The following is a 22,883-nucleotide window of genomic DNA, read 5'->3' as shown; positions in this document are numbered from 1 at the left end:
ATATTGCTGATTTTGCTAACAGTGCTGAGGAAAGAAATGGTAGTGGAGGGAGAAATGTTGACTTGATACAAAGATATAAAGATATAGATAAAAAAGCAGTAAGTTTTTATAGATTTAGAGATGATATTGCTTCAATAAGGAGAAATTTCCGTGGTATATCACTGTGAGGGAGATCCTTATGTGCTTAAGGAAAAAATAAGACTTTCAGTACTAAGCCAGTTGGATTTGTGCTTTAGTAGAGAAACTGTGTACCATTTTCTCCCCTATTTTCACTTATTAAATGAATTCAATAATCATCATATTTGAAAAGGCATTCATTTCAACTGCTGCGGAAAAAACTTCTGATCAAATCAAGAGCATTAACTTCAAGGCCACCCTTCTTCCTATGAGACAGGAAGTATCTGTGTGATAAATTAACTATGGGTGAATGCTAAGTCTTTAATGAGAAAAACCATGCTCTGTTGAATTCAGCCTTTCATGTGAAAGCTGTTTGGAAGCTCACTGAAAAGAATGTGTTAATCAAGAGAAAAAACATAATTACTGTCTTGTCAACAGACACAAATGGGAAAGCCTGGTGAAAATGAGGTTGAAATTAACTCCAAAAAACACACAGAAAAGAGTTTTTCTATAAGGTTTTTGAAGAGCTTGCTTTACACTGCATAGTGATTTATGACAATAGGAATCTCACTATTTCTGCAATTAATATTGCTGGATGCTTCCTATTCTGAGAAATGTTAATCATAATAATGCAAATGGAGGTATTATTGCAGCTATGCCTCAGAGTTCATATTTCATATTGAGCCAAAGGTTCAATATTCAGCATCCTTTTCAATGGATAGATGAATGTGCACCAAAGGTAAAATCACTGAATTAATATAAACCAGAATAATATGTCTCTGGCACATAGCTTCCCATTTTCCCATTTTGCCTGCTTGTTCAGGCTTTTTAAACCAATAATAAATTATTGCAATGCACTGCTAATTACACCTCACTGAAGTTGTGTATAGTATAAATTGCACTGACGATGGACTTAGATTAAGTTTCTTAAACTTATTTTTAGCATGTCAAAGGCAATTCATTTCCAACGAGGCCATGTTTAGAAGTTTGGAGTGAAAAAAAGGTGTAATTATTTCCTAATATGAGGAGAATATTGGTGACAAACATTTTTCCCTACATGTCTTTTGGCACTAAATATATTAAAGAGAAAGGCAGAATCAAGAACACATATTAATTTTGACGTGTGTTTAAAAAATATAATGAGTATTTATACATTTTGCTCCTGCAAATATTTTCTAAATTGTCTTCTTCATGTTTTTGCCTCCCTCTGCTCCCTTTAGAAAATTTCTTAGCTCATGATTAATTTCTTTATGACTGCTGATGCTACTGGAAATAGTTAGCCATTTTCCTTTTTCCTTCTTTTTCTCTCCTTTATTTTTCCCCCCCCATGAGTTTTGATTGGTGGGTGGGGGGGAGAAGAGAAGTGGGGATAATTGTCATTTTTTTATTTAAAAACACATAAACTTGACATTTCCGAGAATATTCCGGAGATGATTTAGAAACATCAGTTACTATTTCAGACAATAAATAACGTGTGTAAAGTAAGTCCAAACTACAAATGTCATTCCTAACCCTTTTTTTTTTTTCTGTAGCGGAACAGTACTTTTTATTTTCATGCAAAAGAAATGTAACTATCTCATAAAAACTGTTTATCACGAGGTGACAGTGGAAGAAGTTGTGCATGTAGACAGGGTGAAACCCTGCTTTTCGGGTAACAGGAAAATGCATTCATAGGTTACTGGAGTTTAAATGTCCATCACATGACATTATTCACACATTCCTCTTGATAGGAAAGGAGAGATGTCTTTAGGTGGGGAACAGATTTTAAACCTTGCAGATCTGGGTTCGAATCCAGTAGAAACTTTCTGTATAACACCAAAGAAAGCACTTTGGTCAAGGTCTTTCAAGGTCTTCAGAAACCTCTGAACACCTAGCTGATTGAGGAGGAGGTGCCCACCTAGCTTTCCAGACCAGATCCAACAGATACTGTTGTCTGTCTTGTTCTATATCTTGGGGCCTGGATTAAGTGGTTAAATGCTCCAGGTACTTGATGCTCACTTTTTGTGACATTACTTTGCATGTAGTTGGGCTCAGTCTTTCAGAACGGCACTCGGATCATGATATTGAGATGTACATGCTGACATATAAAAATAGATTTTCCTTTTTCTTTTTTTTTTTTTTTAAAGAAGAGATGATGGTGCATTTGACAGGTCATCCCAGAGATACACAGACAGGCATGGCACTGTAGCTTCTAGAAGTGTAAACGCAAAAGCAACTGTAACCTCTCAGTCTGTAACCATGACTGCTGAAGGAGCAGAGCTGATCACCTCCTTATTATCTCTGTGCTGGAGCTTTCTCACAGAAGTGGGAATAATAGCACTTCCCTACCTTGACGAGTAGTTTATAAATACATATATTAAAAATTATGAGAAGCATAGATATTATGGCAGTGGGGGACCATAAGAGTACTGGAGTCCTGAGTGAGGAGAACAAACAATTTCTTCTCACCTCCTCCTCATTTCCAAATCTTCCAGAACAACATTCTGGTGAGCGATGGCCTCTTCAGCTTTTGTTTTCCCTCTCACTGAAGTGAACACCAGGGAGAGAGGAGACTCAAAAAATTAATTCAGATTGGCTTAGATAAGGACCCTGTGATGTTGATTAAAAACCATCCACAGGGCTATTAGCAAAGTGAGATAATAAATGAAAATGCATTGAATCACATGAGTTTTCTAGTGGGGGAACATCAGGGAGCAGTCTTGAGTCCAGTCTTCTTTAAACATCTTAATTCATTAGCCAAAAGACAGGAAAAGAATACATGTTAATTAAAATCACAGATGATCCAAATTGGGAGGCACTGCATAAATCAGTGAAGATAGAGAGATTAGAAACCTTAAGCAGGAAATGACAAAATGAGATGCAGCTTTGAAAGATGCATGTGAGGGAGAAATAATCTGTACGAGGACACAATCAGCAGAAAGAAGGGCTGTTCAAGAAGCAGAATTAATGGGAGGAAGCCAAGGGATGTGGACCATGGAGTAAAGGGCAACGTAGCAGTGCAGCTATTTAAAAGTGACCTTTGTACCTTTTCAGTGGTCAGCTTAGATTCAAAATTAATTTACAATTGGCAAGATTCAAAGGTCAATGTAGTTTTGGACCACATGTGCAGAAACAGGTTGCCAAGGTAAGACTTGGAAGCCCACCTCTATAATAGCCTGCTACCACATCATTCAGACTTCCTGATTTTATTTCTTTTTCCAATTCTAAAAGACCTTGTGCACCAGAGTGTATGTAAAATAGATGCATGTCAAGCCTGGGAGAGTTGCTGGCCCTGGTAAATGAGGCTTTCAATGAAACCACACACACATGGTTTCTGTGGTGGCTTCTCCACCTCCACAGTCCCTATAGGATTTTGTCCCCCTGAGACAAAGACAGGAGTTAAGAGAAGGGGCTTGAAGCTAATCAGCTAACAAGATAGATAAATTAGATTAGAAGAGAAAAGTATTACACTTTTTTGAACCTCCTGCTTATGGCATGAAGGATTTGTCACACATGTATTGTTACTTTTGAATGGAGGATCTCCAATACCACAGGTCAAGATAAGACAAAATTTACTGTTGTGAGTGGAAATAAGAAGAAGTATCTGTGTAAGATCTTAGTAGAAGATTTTACTCTAAGAAAGGTAAAAGATTTAAGAAAGGAAATATTTGGGATAACCACATAAATAAAAGAAGTTCTCTCACCTTTTGAGAACGGCAAAGTCACACAATAGGAAAGAAACAACTACCATGTTACTCAGAAACCCTTGAAACTATAATAGGGGAATTGGTAAATTAGTCTTTTGGTTAAAGGATGGATGTTTGCACAGTTATCCAAGGACAGCCATTTAATTCTAAGTGTTGTACAGAAAGCCTTAGTTTGTATTTAACAGATACATTTATTTCTACGGCATGAATTAGCATACCTTAGTACAGTGCTGATGTGACATTACACTAGGAACCACATATGCTTAGATGACTTTTATGTGCACTATCGAACTGTTAGCAGTTGTTTTTAATTCATTCAGGATAGCAAATAAGTTAAAAATCACTCAACAAAACAGTATTTTTTTTTGTCTGTGTCTTTTTACAGGTAGACTGAGAACAACACATGTCCAGGTTAAAACTATATCCTACAAGAAGTATTTGATGGATTATTCCTAGATATTTCTAAGAAGGTAAATACAAAAAGTGAGTACTAATTCCAGTACCTGGGCTGTTTTCATTATGTTTTGTTGTTTACAATCAAGTTATGATATTTGTCATGTTTCTCATGTATATTTCTCTAATTGGAGTTGCAAGGAATTTCACTAATTTTTTTAGAACATGTCTATTATTGATCTGTGTTTATTTTTATTTTCTGACAATGATAAGTTGTATTGCAGTCCCAGTCAAGGACTCATTTTTACTGTGCCAGGCACTCTAGAAATGTAGACATTCTCTGCATGAAATGACTTACATCTAAGTACAAATCAAGAAGCCATGGATAGTGACAGACAGATGGAGACCCATGAATGTAATAAGAAAGTGCTGGTCAGTATGACAGGCAACACTAATACAGCATCTGCAGCCTAATGCTTGTCAGTGCTTTCTAGATATTACAGCAGAGAAAGGAAGAGAATAACAAGGTTATTTTATAGATATTTATGAGGAGCAGCATGGAAGAAAATACCAAAGCACTTATTTGAAAATCCAGCACTTGGAGAGTGAAAAATGGTTGTGTTCATTGCGTGGATGCAGATAGCCTAATTTTGATGTAAATGAGGAAGGAAAATCAACACTACATCTGCTGGGCTATAGGGACAACTGCCAAGTACAGAGGGACCACCACTGCCCTAGTCCTGCTGGCCACGCTATTCCTGACACAGACCAGGATGCTGTTGGCCTCTCATGTTCAGCCCACAGTCGACAAACACTCCCAAGGTCCTTTTCTGCCAGGCAGCTCCAGCCACCCTTCCCCAAGCCTGTATCACTGCGTGGGGTTGTTGTGACCCAAGTGCAGGACCCAACACTTGGCCTTGTTGAATCTCAGGCCATTGGCCTTGGCCCATTGATCCAGCCTGTTCAAATATCTCTGCAAAGTCTTTCTACCCTCAAGCAGATGAACACTCCCACCCAACTTGGTGTCATCTGCAAACTGAGGGTGTGCTCAATACCCTCATCTGGGTCATTGATAAATATATTAAACAAAACTGATCCCAATACTGAGCACTGGAGAACACCACTTGTGACTGGCCACCAACTGGATTTAACTCCATTCAATACAACACTTTGGGCCCGGCCCTCTAGCCAGTTTTTTACACATCAAAAAGTAGAGTAGTTTTTTTTACCCAGTAGTGAGAAAAGGGAAAGGAATCAAAGTATTCAGAGCTGGAAGGAGGAATAAGACAGATTTATCAAAGGGGAAAATGACAAACAAGATAACCTGGAGAGGAACTGAGGTAGCCAAAGGAGGGCAAAACATCAAAAATGAGAGACTGAATAATTGGCTGTTTCAGACAGCTGATAAAATAGGGAGGAAATGTATGAAAAGCAAGTTCTTAAGATCTGGCAAAGGAGGCTGACTCATTAGAGATGTTGGCGGGAGTGGCTTCAGTGAGATGCAAGACATAGAAGAGAAAGAAAAGGTCTAAAATGGAGCTGGAGACTGAAGTCTGCAGTGTTTGTAAGGAATGTTCTGTTTTTCAGAGGAGAGGAGAGGAGAGGAGAGGAGAGGAGAGGAAGATTGTTAACCAGTGGTTTTGGAATTGCAGTCTTTAACAGGAAAGTCTGGTGGGTTTCTATCTTGAAAGGATAAGTGGAGATAGAGAAGTTTTGGAGGTGATGGGATGAAATGTGGTAAATGGGAGGTCCAAGAAGGGTGTAAGAAGGTGGTGCTGCATCTCAGTTGAAATAGCAAAGATGAGGCAATCAGAGAAAAGAAATGGAAAGTGACAGATAATGGGAGTCTTGTTATATTAGAAAGTTGTCTTAGGAAGGAAACTGGTAAGACCCTCTATGTACAGAGAGGTGGAGATAGCAGGAATGGGAGGGCCCAAGGACAGATTCAAAATGGTACAAAGTTTTCAGAAATTTGCATTTAGGCTAGAAAGTTAAGGTGGATTTTAAGTGGGTAATAGGCAGAACTGAAGAAAAGAGTGAACTAGCAGTTGGGAAAGATCTGATCAGATTTCCCCCAAGGCGCTCCAACATGTGAGAGAAATAGCTGGGTGTGCGGATATTTTGAAAATGGATACTGAGACCTACATTAAGAGCTGAGTAATCTCGTCTTTCTTTTTAGGCAGTGAGAGAACATTCTATCTCTCTAAAATATTTAGTCCACACAGCACATGAATTGTTTCTGGAGAAGTCTGTCTCTCTCTTCCTCCCTCTTTCCTCGTAGACGACTGTCTGGGGCAACCAGGCACCTGAATTTTTCATGGCTGTTGCCCAAAGCTAGATGGGACACATACAGGAATTAATGTCCATTGAGCCCTTATTTCTCATCTGTGACGTAGGGTCAAAGTTCCTCTGTGATATTTTTCTTCTCTATTCAGATTTTAAAATCTTTTCACCTGGAAGGTGTGCATACAGCACCTAGCACTGCAGATGAAGGCTAGGGCACCTACAGGCTTCTGCCGTATAAAGAAGCAGGAAATGTTCACCTCAATCTGGAAAGTCTTGACAGGAACGATGAAAGGAGAGAATTAAATGGCTGTTAATGAAAAAAAGCTACAAGTATGGAAGTGGAAGTTCTAAAGCTCATAGCCCTGTAAATAAAGTGATATTTAAATGAAATTGATGCAGAATTACGTTGACTTGCAAGGTAGAATGAAAGTGGTTAGTGAACATCAGTGATTTAATCAACAATGCTGTACAGATACGGACATAAATAATAGGATAAGTTCCCAAAGCACAATAACTCTGCCTGCAAGTTATGTCCAGGAGTTTGTTCTTTACTCTTTGGGGAGGAACCACTTCCTGCTATTAGGATTAAATTACTTCTTTCCATAATAACAGTGATCACAATGAATTCATTGGGAACTCAGAGACTGTTTCCTATATATATATATTTGACATAGATATATGCATATCTAGCCTACTCAAATGAAATAAACATTGTGTTGGGGTTCAGGTTGCTTGGATGTATTAGGGCTGGTGTGAGCTGAAATGTTGTGTCTGTAGCAAGGATTCAAAAAGTTGAGCCCTGAGAAAGATCCCACTTCAAGATAAAGACTATGCATCAAAGGAAAAGAAAAAGAAAAAAAAAAAAAAGAGAGGTGAAAAATTGTCAGAAAAATAAGTGTTTTCAAAGCCAGGGTTTCATGGTAAGTGGTAACAGTATAATGAGGTGACAGCCTGCAGCAAACGGAGTGGATCGAGGAAAAGGAGAGGAAATCTCTAAAATAAAACTCCCCAAATTGCTGGGAGTTACTGAACATGACAAGCTTTGTTTACTAAGAGATGGGTAAGTTCACAGGAGATATCTAGGTGGCTTTTTACTGAAGGTGAACTTTTATTTGTCAACATAATCTGACGAAGATTTTTTAAAAAAAATTATTGCTATTCAATTTTTCTTAACTTTGACGCGTTTAATAACCTTTTTGCTGCCAATTGATCTGATTAATGATAAAATGCCAGAGGGTCAATAATAGCCCCCAAATCTGTTATTTTCTGTGGAATCATGCCATTTTTTCCCAGTTATGTCCAACTGGGTGGTGGAGTCATTGATGCCAGCTGTGTGGCAATCACGTCTCCGCCTCAAGAGGCTGGTCCACAGCCGCCTCCCAAGTACCCCACACCAGCTGGTCCAGTGCTGTCTGTTGAGTGGAGCTGGCAAAAGGCAATGGGCATAGAAAACAAGTATGAACAGTACAAATAATACAGGCTGTTATTTTACTGTCTCGTTAAAAGGAATACAATGCCTGAGGGTAGGTAGGGTATTTCTCAGGGTGCTTTTCAGCCAACGTCTTTGCTTTGCAGCATCCACCACTGATCTGGAAATGGGCTGATTTTCAGAGTTGCTGCTCACTTGCAGCTCTCGATGGAAACTGTGGTTCATTGTTGATCAGACTATTTTTACTCAGGTGAGGAAAGATCGCATTAGCTGGCTAGCATTAGGCTCCCCAGCTTGAAAATGCTGGTGGTTGTTGGCTTTCATGTCATTCTGCTGCAACCCGTGGACTCTTTTCCTATCTATTTTCCTGTTAAACCACATAAGGTAACTCCTGTGTATTTTGGTATGTTTACAAACACTTCATATGAATAAGCCTTTGAGAATAAGTAATTGTAAAACATCCCCTTTGTCTGGCTAATTAGAAACTGCTAGATAATGTGTACATCTTTTCAAATTTCCTTAAGTCCCCTGTTTTCTTAGCCTTGATCTACCTGTCACAGGATCTACATGGCATATCTCCTTGTTTACACTACAAATCCAAGATAAGCATCTTTACCAACTGTATATTTATACAGCATCTAACACGTTGGGTTAGTGATGCACTTAAAGCCTCCAGGTGCTACAGCTACAGAGATGGTATATAATAATAGGGAGCTGCTTATTCTCCCACAAGGCATCTTGCTTCAACCCACAACACAGAGAGACATTCATTTAAAAGGTTCTATTTAGTCAAATCAATCTGTCATGCAATGTTAATTAAGCATTAATTGATACTTATTTCTCTGAGGCAACAGATCATCATTTTTCTTGAATAACCCTTGAAGTTTGGCTCAAGACACTGGAGGAAGGATGAAATAGGCTTGTCTTTGCAACTACTGGAGGCATTATTTATTTATTTATGTATTCATTTGCTTATTTATTTCTGCTGTCAAGTGCATCAGTCTCCATAATCCTCTCCCCTCCCATTATTTGCCAGCGGAGGAATTGGCAAAACAATAGGAAGGATGCAATTAGCAACTTGGCTGTGGGGTGCACGGAGGGGTGGGCGTAGAAACCAGTACAAGATCAGAAGTTTAATACGAGAACTGTTTGTACGTTGTCAGTCAATCATTTCCTCCCTGTTTAGATTTGCGAGTGAATTGCAGATGTATTTCTTGGACACATCAGATTTTGGTTTTCTTTTGCTTTGCTGCAGAAAGCTATTTTCCACCTAGGTTTTGTTCCTCCTGTTGTGACATGCAGGAGATGTGATCTCACACCCTCCAAAGAACAGCAACACCATAACAAAGATCCCATCATTACACTGTTTGGAAAAAGAGGTGACTTTGTAGCAGTGGAACCGCCTTTAGCTGTGGATATAGAGTATCTTGGAGAAATCTTTCCCTGGGGATACTTATGGCTCATCTCCTTGTAGTTTAATAATACACCAGAATAGCATAGCATCTTCCTTTGGAAAACCAGGTGCTATTTGGAGAGCAAGGATGACATGCACAGTACAGCACCATGTACACAAACCACCCACCTCCACAAACAGGATAATTTCTCCAGACGCTCCAGCATGGTTTTGTTGCTTTCAGGATCTTACCGGGTTTCTTTCAGGGTTGCCTCATAGACCTCTGCATCATCTCACAAGGTACATTATAGACAGATCTAACAGTGCCATGCATGAGGCCGACACAGCCTCTACATCGAAAGTGCTACAGTCCCAGCCTGTGACACCAGGCAGTTCACATGCCACTGCAGCATCCTCTGGTCCTGCTCCATCCATTATCTTTCCCCTTCACAACAGATGTGCATTCCTATCACAGAACCACAGAATGATATGGGGTTGGAAGGGACCTCTGGAGGTGATCTAGTCCAACACCACTGCCAGAGCAGGTCCTTCTAGAGCAGGTTGCACAGGAATGTGTCCTGGTGGGGTTTGAATGTCTCCAGAGACAGAGACTCCACTACCTCTCCAGTCAGGCAGTTCCAGTGCTCTGCCACCCTCACAGGAAAGAAGTTCCTCCTCATCTTTAGGTGGAACTTCTTATGTTCAAGTTTGTGTCCGTTACCTCTTGTCCTGTCCCTGGGCACCACTGAAAATAGACTGGCCCCATCCCATTGACACCCACCCTTTAAGGATTTATAAGCATGGATCACATCCCCCCTCAGTCTTCTTTTCTCCAGACTAAAAAAACCCAAGTCCCTCAGGCTCTCCTCATAAGAGAGATGCTCCAGGCTCCTCATCATCTTTGTAGCCCTCTGCTGTACCCTCTCCAGCAGTTCGCCGTCCTTCTTGAACCAGGGAGCCCAGAACTGGACCCAGTGCTCCAGATGGGGCCTTCATAGGGCAGAGTAGAGGGACAGGATGACCTCCCTTGACCTGGTGGTGACTTCCTGATGTCACTTCCTCATCTTCCTGATGGACCCCAGAGCAGAGTAGAGGGGAAGGATGACCTCCTTTGACCTGCTGGTCAGTTCCTGATGTGACTTCCTGATGTCATTTCCTCATCTTCCTGATGCACCTCAGGATGCCATTAGCCTTCTGGGCCAGAAGGGCACATTGCTGGCTCATGCCTCATTTAAATCTGCCACCAGGGATGCTGGCTCCACCCCACGCCACCTCAGTAGCCTGCCCATAAGCTACTGGTTTCTGGCACAGAGTAGCCATTTTGCCAGGCTTCAAAAAGCCCTCAAAAAGAGCTCCTTGCTGTGATTCCCTCAGCCAGTGCAGACTCACCTACACTGGAGCTTGTTCTCCTCGGTGACCATTGTCCTATGAGTTCCTATGTAGCATTGTCCCAGTCAAGCCTAAAGCCCACTGTAATGGGGCCAAAGCTCCTTGATATTCCTCAATTTGCAGCTCTAATTGAGCAGCGCAGCCTGCGGTGCCATATGCCAACCTTGGAGACCCTGTGCAAGCCCTTGATTGTCACCCACACCCGTGGTACACACAGACAACTTCACTTTGGGATCCAGCGGGAACTACGCGTACGGGGATTTTCACCCCAGATTGCATTTTCCTCATCCATGTTGGCTGAAGTAAACTCATTTTGTTCATGGTAAAGCTTTCAAATGCTCTGACTGTCACAGGCTAGACTTGTTTTATTTTACAGATTCTTATTAGACGTTGACTGAGGAGGATGGTGGGAAGAAGGAGCAAAATTTGCTTTGGGGCACGTAAGCATCCGTTTCCATTCTGCAGGAGAGCACAAAGTGTTTCTGTGTGAAAAAGCAGAGCTTTTTCATCTGATTTTAATGCTAATTTTTCAAGTGTGTATGACTCTATCCTCAACTTTGCTGCTGGGGAAGTTTGGGTTTTGCATGGTTTCTCGCTGGGGTTAAGAAGCCACTGAATATCATAAGGCAAAAAAACCCAGGAAGGTGAGTAAGAGGCATTCATCCCTCAGTGCAACAGGATAATCCAAAACACACAAGTATGGAAAAATAAATGAAAGTGAGCTATAGGATCTGTCTGCACATGGTACAAGATAGCACCCTTGAGTACTGCTGCCACAAAACCGTTCAGCATGTGTTTAGCTCCTGTGAGGAGTCCTATTAAGTCCTAACATGAAGGACAGGCTTAAATAAGGAAGGCAATTTAAAATATACTTCAACAGGTGAGATCTTTCCCCTGACTCCATTTTGTAATAGCAGCATAGTGTTCCCAGTGATTATAATGGACAATCATAAATTTGGTAAGGTTTATGTGCCTTTGAAGTGGAGCAATCACCTTTCTCACTGCATTGCTAAATTAAGTCTAGTTTATTTTTCTGCAATGGGTGCCAAGCAGACACGACTCTTATCTGGTCTAGGCAAAGAAACAAGTCCTTTATTTTAACACATATAACCTGATAGCAGGAATGGACAGTCTGAGTCAGCTGAAAGTACTACCTTAAACACTTACTATTAGCAGTATATTAACCTAATGTAGCATTGTTGGGAAAGATAAGTATATTAGACTTTAATACAGAGATCAGCACCTCTGAATTACAGCTCAGCTCAGAAAGGACAAGTAACAGTATGTGGCAGCCTTTGCAGGGATCTTCCAGATCTAGCTGAAACAAGAAACACAAGTGCCTATGAGTACAGCAGTACAAGTATAGACAATCCAAAAGCTGGAGAAATATTTTTCTTAGCTGGACATCTGGCCCAAGGAGGTTTGTTCATCCCTGCGTGATGGAAAAAAAATAATAAATTATTTTCTCCAAGGATTGCTAAATATAAGATGCTTGTGGGGAGGAGAAGATGCTTGCATGCCTAAGGCATGCACTCAGATCTGCAGAGCATTTAGTTCTTTTGGGAAAATGAAAATTAGCTTGGCCAGCCTCGAGCAGAGTTGCTGCCCTGTTCAAGGCAAATACACAACCCACCTGCAATCCTTAATTCTCAGGGTCAGTGCTGGGGAACTGGTGCTTTTAAATGTAATTAGTAGGCAGTAAGTCATTATTCGTCTGGCAGTCCCATCAAGGACAGAAAAGGAGAGACTCCCCAAGAAACTTCCTCAACAGGCAAATGCAAAATATTCAGCTTATTTTTACAGGATCTTAATTCACTCATATTAGACCATGTGTAAAAATCTGCAGCTGTGCTGGGCAGCACTCAGCTGCAGGATTTGCTCCAAGTGATGTTCCCAGTTAAATTCAGCCACACTGTGAAGGATGTTGGAGAAATGTCCTTAAAACGTGTGCTCTGCAGTCATAGGTGGTGGCCTTGATGAGGTGAAAGGACTCTTTAGCACTTCTCCTGCACACTTGCTTACAAAGGAGGACATCCATGACCTTGAGAGTCCCAGGACTGAATTTCAAGCTGTCATTTATTTGGGCGGTGTTTCTGAGTTTCACTTTATTTTCTTAATTCTATTGGGCTTTTTTTTTTTTGCATTTTAATGGTGTGACATTTGCCAGGGAAAACATTTGCAGCAGTAAATCTCATCAAAATCTCAACCAAAATCTCATCTATTGCTTGACATTAATTTCGATCTTTTCCACTGCAGCTGTCTCCCGGCAGGTTTCATCTTTGTGCTGGGATACAGGGATTTGCTCATCCTACTCCATTGCTCTCAGAGCAGCCTCTGGGTGTTACATGATGGGAAGGCACAGAGGAAATTTTATATTTTTGTAGATAAATGCAGTGGCATAATTTCCACGCTGTTCCCCTTTGTTTGAGCCTCTCTGACCTCTTTAACCATTTCCTTACCGTGTCCTTGATGATCTGTTAGCACGCTTACCCTACTACCAGAAGCTCCAAAAAATTCGATAATAAATCACTTGATAAGTGCACAAGTGGGACTGTATTTGCTGTTTGAAATCACCCTCTTTACTTAGTCAGTCTGCAGCAGCCACCTCTGTTCCAGGTGGCTCTTGGAGAGATGACCTTGTTTTTCTCCCTCCTGTTGCACTGGCCAGCTGTGGCAAAAGCAAGAAATACTTGCTCAATGACAAAAGCAAAAAGCACATACTCAATGGCATTGTCTTCTGTTTGGGCAGGAAAATTGTGTGGCGGAAGAATTGAGCTCTCAGGGGAAGGAAGCAGGCAGGAGATCTGCTGTATGAGGTCAGAGAGCTGATGGCATCCTAAAAACAATCCTATCAGGCTTTATTCTGCTAATAATTTTTTTATTTTAGGTTTTGGACATGACTTCAATTTGGAAGGTCAAGCAATGAGTGTAAAAATGAACATTTCAAAAAAGTTAACATTGAGATTTACTGATTTACCTCGGGGCAGTAGACAGGAACCCCTGGGGGACATCTAAGAGATGTATCCTGCTCTCTGTGTTGGCACACTGGACTCCTCTTCATCGAAGTGTGTTGACTGGACCTGCCACTTGTGGAAACAAAACAGTGGAATATCCCAGAGAGTACAAAAAAAAGAGAAAGGAGGAAAAAAAACAAAAAAAAAGGAAGTAAGTTTGTTTCCTTGCTCAGCTTTGTAAAGCCTGTAGTTATATCCAGGGGGAGAACTGAGGGATGCAACTGGGGCATGTACTGCTTCGTGATGGCATGACTTGCTGAAGCGATAAAATGCATGACGTTTCCTGACACATGCATATTCTTAGTAGCTGCTGATGAGACAGGATGAGTGGTAGTGCAAATGTTTGCTAACTTGGGGATGGCTTCTGATACGGAAGGTATGCAGAGCTATCTTTGAAGTCTGTAATAGCCAGGCACAAATGTAACTGGGATCGGGAGTGGGTGTTCATTCTCCAAGGACACCTCAAAGATTACGTCCAAAAAAAAAAAGGAATATAACCCGAAGGGCGATGTCATTGGAAGCTTCTCCAAGTCATGGTGATCCTAGAGTGCTGAAGGTCCATGTGGGTGTAGGGGTTGCAGGAATTCATGTGTTGGCTGCAGCTTTGCAATATTCAGCAGCAGGATATGGATTTTGGAGTTGACTTTGAGCTGCAATTTGAAAAAAGGGTCTTTGTTTCCCCTGAGATGTTTTTCCATAGTCATGCCAGTTGTCAAGTTCATGGCTTGGGCTTTCTGGGAAGACACCTGTGTCTTTTTTTCCTCTTCTTCTTTGGCCACCTCCTTTATTTTTCTAGGCTCACATCCAAACTCCACGAATGCATTTTGAGTCTTAGGTCAGTTACTCCCCAGTGAAAAAAAAAATATTTAGAAAATCATCCAGAGACCCAGATCAAATATTTAAAAGAAACATTGCACTTCGGCTCACCAAAGCCTGGACTGCTTGAGCCTCCTTTATTTTCTTTATGATCTTTACAAGAATTTTCATAAGAAAAGGTAGCTGCTCTCAGACTAATAACGTTTTGCCTCTCTGTGCCTATCTGTTAGACAAGGATGCTAATAGCAAAAGAGAGATAATTGTGCTTTAATTGGGTTCTGCTTGTTCAAAGAAGGAGGGGCAAGGGATGCCTTTTGGTTCCCATGGCCTTCTAGATAAGTTTCCACATAATGCCAATTAAGAGCAAAATAAAGAGTATGCAAAACAGATGACAACTGCTGCTCACCAGGAATCATTCTTTTGTGACTAAAACAATGGGGTCTTCAACCGAGGGTTCGCTTTTTGCTGCTGTAGTTTTTTTAATGTATTTTGCATAAGATTTGCTGCCCAATGGACCGAGCCTAGAAAAGTCTAAGATGAATGTGACAGTGAGAGCCTTCCAATTGTATATGTGTGTGTATGTCTGTGTATACACTTGCCAAAAACAGAAAGGAAAGTCAAATTAAGTTATTTTTTTCCCCTACAAGTTATTTTTATTTTGTTTTTATTTCAAAGGGAGCTATTGTGTACAGGGAGGGGTCAAGGGTTTTTTTTTCTTCTCGTTTTCTCATTTTTTTTTCTTTCTCCTTGTTTGTTAGTTTTAAGGGTAATTATTCACCAGGGCCTTTTCAACTGTCAAATGCAACAAAAGGTAATCCGGCCTCTTCTCTTCCCTGCCCCCACACCCGCCTTTTCCTCCAACAAAAGCAGACTTTGTTGGGGGGGGTCATCATTTCACAAGGATCCTTCTTCGTCCCACAAGTTAGAAACCCTCTTCTACTTTATATCAAGGCGACCTCTCATGAATGCTGGGAGACTAGGGATGTTGCAGCTGAAGCTCTGGCCTGGGTGATGTTACCCATGGACAATTGCCAACTTGACAAATTAGGCTCTGATAGATACTCTGAATGCTTTCTTGTCCTTCAAGCAGGATTTCTGACTTACTACATGAGCTGGTTATCAATTTATCTACAATACATACCCTGGCATTAATCAGGCGCTGTCTAAAGGGTGGTCCTTAACCGCTGGCTTGAGTTTGCAGCTCCATTTGACTGGGGTGAGCCCTCTGACTTCCCAAATTGTATTTTCTTGTTTCTTCATGACTTGCAGCTCCTTGCTGTTGAGGAAGCGCAGAGTGGGAAGAGCACTGCTCAATGTCAATGCATTTTGCAGACAGAATTATGCTCCTTGTAAACGGATCAATATATGCCAATCTCCATCTTCATATAAATATTTGCTTAGATACTAAATTGATCTTGTCCTAGATTTGCCATAATTTAAGTCTATGAAGCTATAATCAAGACTCCTTGATAATAAAAAGAACCCATCAGCAATTATACTCATTCACTTCCCCATATTCAAGGCTATTTCAGCATTATACTGATAAACTCCTGTTTTCAATCAAATTTACAGTGTGAAAATCAACATTGCACACCAGTTAATGATGCTGGAGTGCTTCGTGTGTGGCATTTTGAAGTTATATCAGCGTGAAGACAAGAGTGATTTCTGAGGGGCTTTTATCTGATACGGAAAATACATTTTACTAAAAGTGTACCCAAAACCTTCTCTCAAAACTCAAGCTGAGTATTGTCCTCATAGATTTGAAAGTACTTTTACATTTCTGGATGTTCCCTATAGCCAAATTTCTTGGAATAAGAAGCATTTAAAGATGTTTCTCTTATATATTTCTCATCAGTGTGATCACTTTGGATTTTTAGTATAGAATTTTCTGGTGTTGTATGAGTTTTGTTCTATATAGAGGAAATGGACAGAAAAGTGTGTCTGTTAAGGAATGTTATTTCTATTTTGCAAGTGGGGAATGTTGTTTAAGGGAGATGTGTGACTCTCACAGTGTCATAGAGGAAGCCTTTTAAGGAAATAAATTGAAGCCTCCCAAGTTTTGTTTTGGTCTGTGTTGCTACAGGAAAATTTTGTTTAGAGATTAGGAAAATACTGTTCATAGTGATTTTAGTCAAACCCTGGCACAGGAGGAGCTCCATCCTTGGAGAGGCCCTGAGACACTTAATCCAATTCTGTAATTAGATCCATCTTCAGACTTGGCCCTGCTGTGAGCAGGAGGTTGTACTAGATTGTCTCCAAAGGTTCCATCCAACCTAAATTTCAATTCTCTGAATGCTGGAAGTTTCCTTTCCTCTCAGCATATATGTATGTGCATGTACATATAATAAAAACCCAAAGGAAAGAATGTGTTGGTAAGCAATAATGGGAATAGGTTTGCAGATGAATGCTGGTAAACCCACCAGGTGACAAGTGTCCTGGGTTATGCTAAGTAGGGGAAAGAGCTAAAACCTCATCACTTTCCCATCAACTATGTGCCTGGCCATAAGCTAACGTTCTGTGTCCCTATGGATTTTCAAGATTGAAATTATTGTTATTTTGAATCATGGCATATTCATGGTTAAGCCATTGTTGTGGTTTAACCCCAGTAGGCAGCTAGCCCTTACACAACTGCTCACTGACTCCCCTCTAGTGCGATGGAGGAGAGAACTGGAAGGGTAAAACTGCAAAAACTCATGAGCTGAACTAAAGACAGTTTAACAGGTGAAGCAAAAGCCACGTGTGCAAGCAAAGGGTAATAAGAAATTCATTCACTACTTCCCATTGTCAGGCAGATGTTTAAACATCTTCAGGAAAGCAAGGCTCCATCATACATAATGGTGGCTTGGGAAGACAAGCTTAGCACCATACCAGCTACTATGGAGAAATTTAGCTGTTTTCCAGCCAAAACTAGAACAGCCATCTCTGGCTAATTTTATTTTTCTGAGATAAAGTCGGTTTCATGGGCCATATCCTAGAATCTTGAATATTTGTCCTCATCCATAACCCTTTAACAAGCCTGAGAGTGCTTTATGGACAGATGTATTAGGTGATCTTCCAAGTCCATCCCAGTATCTCAACATGTGTGGTTGCACCCATTATCAAAATAGACCTGTGTTGGGAGTGCTGTACAACACACAAAGAAGAAAATCACCCTTTTAAGTGAAGAACCACTTGCAAATGAAAGCTTTAGGTAGGTCAGAATATTACATAAATAATGAACAAATTTTTAATTAAGTCAAGGGATAGCCTCAACACTTTCATTCTCATGAAAGATTCCTTGGGAGTTTAATAAACAAACCAAATAAAGTCTGGTTTGATGCCTCATTTGAAATTCTTTCAAACTCCTCTACACTCTCATAGTTTTTCCCAATTCAGAAAAAATATCTGTTCAGGACTTTCTTTTCCTCTCTAAACTGACATTAGCATTCGATATGGATTAGATGCATATTATATGCTGCAGGACACACCTGTGCTCACAAGCCTCTCATCACTGCTTGAGTATTTCGTATCTCCTAAGGAGCCTGAAGCACCCAAAACCATTAGTAAACCAAATGCATTGTGCTCCCCTGGAGGAAGACAAATAGAATTAGACCTGTTTTACAGATAGGAAAACTGAGGTCATTTTCCAGCTGATGTCTGAAGTTAAGCACCTATCTCACCACATTCAACAATAACATGATCTAACCACTGATGGCCCCACAGTGCTGGCTCCTTACCTTCACTTTTGATAGTCGAATGTCCAGCTCTTGCCATCCCTCGCTCAGTCCCCAGTGGTGGCTGTCACAATATTTCAGGCTTAATTGTCAGGAGAGCAGAGGCCCCTGGTAATTATCAAACACGGTGGATGCGCAGCACCTTCTGAGTCTGTTTAGTGCCTGGCTTTGTGCGTAAGCTGAAGGTGACTTTTCTCAGGCTTGTCACCCAAATGTGCTGCAGAATAAATGAGCTCTGGCCAGAAAAATATGAATTGCAGAGGGGTCTGGAAGCATTTGCTTGCTTGGTCTCCGAAAGGCCTTGCAAACTGTTTTGCTGATAATGTGAACAAATTGGTATTTAGGGCCTGAAATCTAAATCAAAGAAAACACACGGAAAAGCATCTAATAAGTAACACTCATTATCAGATTATCACTGGCTCCAGAGCCTGCCGGGCAGGATCATATTGTGTTTCCTTTATCAGTCCCACCAATAGCTGGAGCCAACACTGACATGTGGAGTTATCCCTCAGGATTAGTTGCCACCTCCTTATGGCCGATCATAAAATAAGAAAAATAAAAGTCCCTGACTATGTATTTCCATAGAAAAATCAAGTGAAATAGTTTTGACTCCAGTTTCTACACCAGCATGCTGAAAGCAGTCCGGAGATGCTGCCCATGAGAGAGGGTGGGAGGTATCTCTCCTGGTGCTGTAGAGATGTGCATGTGTTGCATCACATCAGCACAGCTGTTCTGACCCACGCATCCCCGACCCCACTTTCTCTTGCTTGAGGGTGGGCTCCCAGCTGGCACCAGAGATTAGAAACTCAGCTGCACAATAGCAGGTGGAGGGTTTTATTCTTTTCTGATGTTAAAAAAAAACCCCAATAATAATAAAAGCAGTTCCTTTCTGAGTGTTGTTCCCTTCATGGCCAGCAGTTGTCAGGGTGAAAAGGTGGAAGTGATAAAGGATTGTCATACCTTGCATGGAGGGTGGTGTCTTCTTTCTTAGAGCAGCTGCACAAGCCTTGGGAACTGAGCAAGAGGAGAGGGATGTATCCCGGAGTAGGAGTGTAATGAGTAGGAGAGCACCATCGGAGCAGTCCCTTCCAGCAAAACTGTCCCGTGTTTCTTTTTTCATAGAATTTTTATAACCCTTTTTTTTTCATAGGATTTTAATAACCCTTTTCTGATTAGAAGAAACAATGAATTTCCATTTTCACAATGCAATAAAGTAAGGAATAGAAGAGTTACAGCCTGGAATCACTCTGCTTAATCCTATTTGAGGTAATTTTCATCTCACCTAAAAAACCTTAAGTGTCTCTTATAAACTTCAGAAAGAAAAAAGGCATTTTAAATGGCCAGTTCCTCTCACTTTCAGTGAACATATAAAACAAGCTAAATTGAGCACAAAAGTGGAACTTTCTGTCTATTTATTATACATAAGGGGAGTCTAGAAAGCTACCAAGGGGCAGCTGTCTCATGGGATGAATCCCATTTCCTACGTCCCCTGGGTTTCCTCCACATATAGACACCTCCAGAGGAGATTCATGGGTCTTAATGAGGAAACCACCCTCAGGAGCTTCCATTCTGTCTGCACCAATTAATGGATGAAAATCCTGGCCAAACTATCATCTTTACCTGCATGCATCAGCCAGGTTGGGTGAGATGAAGCTGAACCCTCCGTTGGCCAAAGGCAACGCAGGTGTGAATATCACCTTAGCATCTTCTTTGCCTCCCCCAAGACAAAGTCCACCTCCTCACCCTGTGCAACCGCACAGACAGCACTGCAGGAATGCAATCTTTTGGTTACCATATGGAAAAATCATTTAAAATCAACCTCAAGGCTTCTTGATGTATGTTGCACGTTGATTGATTGGAAAAACTGTAAGTAAGAGATGGCTAATGGGTGTATTAATCATGGCAGGACACATAACTTGAAAACATTAAGATAAAGGCCCTATTTCCAATATAGAGAAGGTGAGATCAAAGCTGACTTGTTGTCCTTTCATACTGATGACTTTCAGGGGATGTTATCCAAAGAGTGGAGAATTGGTGCAACTCAGCATAGATTACCTTAGAAAGGAAACTAAAACAAAACAAAAAGCAACAAAAATACTAGAATGTGATGATATGAAAATTTGTGCATTTCTCAGTTTGCTCTATGAAATCACAGAGAAATTAAACCTGATTTTGAATTCTTGACATATGTATGTTAATCCCAGGGGAACACATGATCTGGAGGTGTTAAACAGAATATGTTTTTTCAATTTAATCAAATAATAAAATACAGGCGCATTGTTCTTCCCAGACTTCGAATAACTTCCATGGGCTTGTTGAGCGCTTACAAGAGCCATCAAAGTTTTGGGACTGGAGGAATTCAGCAGATTTCCAAATAACACTTAGTGATTCGTAGAGGTAGAATTTGCCTTGCCTTACTTTTTAGCTCTCTGCAGTGCAGACATCCCCATTTTGGCTGGTCACCCTGAACTTCATCTTCAGTCTATGAATGGAAAGACACTTTGGCGGAGCTCTTTAGCTGACATATTTTATATGTGTACATTAGGATAAGATTAATTACACGTGTAAAACCCATGTGCTCACATGTAGACAGCCATACCACAGACATTTTAAAGTGGGTGGAAAAGTTCCACCCTTTTCATTATTTGAACTGAGGTCTGATGTTATCATTGTATCACACAGATTTGTGGGCTCTGTAGTCTACCTTTTTTATGTTGATTACGTATCTTCTAACCAAAATAAATAAAAGTGTCCATCTTTGATGTCCAGCTACATAGAAGAGTAAAGCTTGTGCCTTTGTTCTTTATTTCAGCATTGCTCTTTAACCTCACAGGAGGCTTAATACTAATAATCAGCCCTATTCCCCATAAACTTAAGCCGCAATGAATCCTATTTAAATTTCAGGTCATTCTTTGCTTCCCATGAATGGGCATGGGGAAGGAAAGAGACTGAGGAGTTGTACAGTTTAAGGGACATATTCTGATGGTCTGAATAAGAAGAGCTGAGAATATTATGGCAAACTGCCTATTTCCTGAGGAAGTGGGAGAAAATTTTCCTGAAGAGTTGCCATTTACAAACTATTTTCCTCTCCACGAGATTTAAAAAGAGACATTTTTAAATAACATAACACACCTCCTCTTCAGTTGGGAAGCTGAGACACAGTGTGGGTAAGTGGTTTTGAGAAAGCATTTTACTGAATTGGTGTTGAAGCTGCAGATAGTACTAAAAAAAAAAGCTAACTCCCAACAACAAAATTGCTCCTTTTCTGTTGATCCCTGTGACCAGTCAAAAAATCAACGTGCATTAAGATTTCAAAAACTGCATGTTAAAAAAAAATGAAATAACAACTAGCTGAGCTTCTGTAATTCCTTGTAGGTAGTGAAGATGGGATGTGAATTGAAATACCCATTTTGGGGAGTTAGACAGCAGGGTGGTGGTGCGACACTGTCCCAGGTTGCGCAGAGAAGCTGTGGTTGCCCCATTCCTGGAGATGTTCAAGACCAGGCTGGATGGGGCTTTGAGCAACCTGGTCTAGTGGGAGGTGTCGCTGCTCTGCCCCTCTCCCCCACAGGTCCAGTATGGATGTGTTGGCTAGTCCTGCACACCTTGCTAGGAAGTGGTTTAGGAAGAAGATGCGTCCATGGGCCATGGGCTTTCCTACTGGACACTGTATGTCTCCTCTGTCACAGCAGCAGAAAATGTGGCAGACAAGACATGATCCCATGGGCCACATCCAAACACTGGTCAATCTTGATCTAATATGCTATGTCAATGTCAAGTCATAACTATATTAAACATTTACATATACATATATCTATACGGAGTAGAGTCTTAAAAATACACGCACACACCAAAAAACACAAACCTTTTTGGCATTTATACAGATAAGGCCATTTTTATCGGCAAATATTTTGCTTGGCATGGATTCAGCGTGTACTAATAGCTTAATAATTTTGGCAGACACACCAATGAAAAATGTTACTGAACCAGACCCAATTATGTGTATAAAATGTAAACAGTTGTGTCTGCTGGGGATAACTGCAGTATGTTGTCAAGCCACGGCTGTAAATTACATATGGTAGATTGCTCTAAATTTGTTTTTGACAAACGACCGTCTGATGAGGTTGTTTCAGGGCCACACAACTGATGGAAGGACATTATCAGCAGAGCGTAATACCAGCGTGGCTTTTGTTTCAGTTCTCGGTCCAGCTTTCCAAAGTTTGGCAGCTCTGACATAAGTTTTGGGCTGGTTTTCTGCTGTTCTCTTTCAGTAGACCCTCCACAACATACTCTTGCTGAAGCTGTGATGATTTAATTCCTCATAATTATTTCTTGTTCTCCGTATTAGCCATCAGTGGAACAGCTATTTAGGCTATTTCTTGCTCTGGAAAAATTCCCGTGGCACTGGCAGAAGCTGAAGTTTTTTTAGTGAAGCTTTGAAAGCACAACAAAGCCCTTTCTTACCTCCTTTATGCACCCGTTTTGCTAAGCTGGATATACATATGCCACTGAAGCTACCATTCAGCCCTCGGAACAGAAAAGCAGCTCTGGAACTGGCTAAAAATGCTTTCAGGAAGAATTTGAGTTAAGCCTGGGCTGCAATTAAAGAATCGCCATGCCAGGGGCGGAGGGGGGAGTTGGGGGTGG

The 22,883-nt window shown here is 40.8% G+C and overlaps 1 protein-coding gene across 1 annotated transcript in view; it reads left to right on the top strand.

The window, feature by feature from the left end:
* The window catches only part of TENM4 (teneurin transmembrane protein 4), an 826,730-nt gene that overhangs the window by 349,812 nt on the left and 454,035 nt on the right, over positions 1-22,883 (top strand). The window contains exon 3 of the mRNA XM_014941555.1: positions 4,189-4,286. The gene's annotated coding sequence lies outside the window, so the exon portion shown is untranslated. The remainder of the gene's footprint in view (positions 1-4,188; positions 4,287-22,883) is intronic.

The sequence above is a fragment of the Calidris pugnax genome, unplaced genomic scaffold (assembly GCF_001431845.1).
Source record: "Calidris pugnax isolate Ruff unplaced genomic scaffold, ASM143184v1 scaffold99, whole genome shotgun sequence".
In the NCBI taxonomy this organism is placed as follows: Eukaryota; Metazoa; Chordata; class Aves; order Charadriiformes; family Scolopacidae; genus Calidris; species Calidris pugnax.
The sequence above is the reverse complement of the archived record's forward strand: the minus strand, read 5'-3'. Positions and strand labels throughout refer to the sequence as shown.